Genomic DNA, 998 nt, shown 5'->3' on the forward strand with positions numbered 1-998 from the left:
CCAATGCCAAGAACGCTCGAGAAAGACAGAGACAGAGACACAAGCACGCGCCGATTCAATGCGCCTAATTCTCTAGTGCTGCGCGCGCGGCGGACCGATCATAGTTCGGTGACTCATCGTAACGTTACCGGGCGTTACACTTTTTCATGAGTGACTCCTAGCCGCAACCTAATTTAAGACGTTGTCACGTCAAAATAAATAAAACACAATTGAAATAGTATCAATTTATTAAAATCACTTCTTAACATACATTAAAGCGGCCATATTATACTTCACTTATATTCTAATGTTTACATAAAAATAACTTAAAAACGGCTGGAACGATTTCTATGATTTTTGACAAAAAAAAATAGAATTAATTAAGGAACAAAATACTGCTGGCGAAAAGTCTGAGATCTGTGAGCTATCATTTTAAAACATATCACCGAGATCGATGTAGCAATTTGCGCAAAAAAAAAACAATTTAAATTCAAACAATAAAACTCACACTAGTTGCCGTATAAAAAGCCTATCTATCATGTATGAGTAATTATATCAAAATTCGCACAGCCGTTTAGGCATATCCGATACACATAAGAAATTTATATGAAAGTTATTTACATTATCACATTTCTTTATTATCAATTGCTTCTTTGGTTTTTATCTAATTATTTAGAATAAGTTCATACACAGCAATATTGTAAAAAATTGTTTGTTTGTTCATTAATACCAAACAACGTCTGCGACTGTTGGCCCGACTTGGAAAAATTCTTTCACAAGGAGAGAGCTACATTTTTTCTGAATGACATCCTGCTAATATTATACATGCGAAAGTTTGTAAGGATATGTGTGTGTTTGTTGCTCTTTCACGCAAAAACTACTGAACCGATTGCAATGAAATTTGCTACGTAGACAGCTGGACAACTGGAATAACAAAGGCTATTGTTTTTATCGCCTTAAGCTGCTGTATCGCATTCGGCAACACCTAAACGTCGATGTACGAATCCGTCTCTGTGAGA

Source organism: Zerene cesonia, unplaced genomic scaffold, assembly GCF_012273895.1.
Source record: "Zerene cesonia ecotype Mississippi unplaced genomic scaffold, Zerene_cesonia_1.1 Zces_u003, whole genome shotgun sequence".
NCBI classification, from domain to species: domain Eukaryota; kingdom Metazoa; phylum Arthropoda; class Insecta; order Lepidoptera; family Pieridae; genus Zerene; species Zerene cesonia.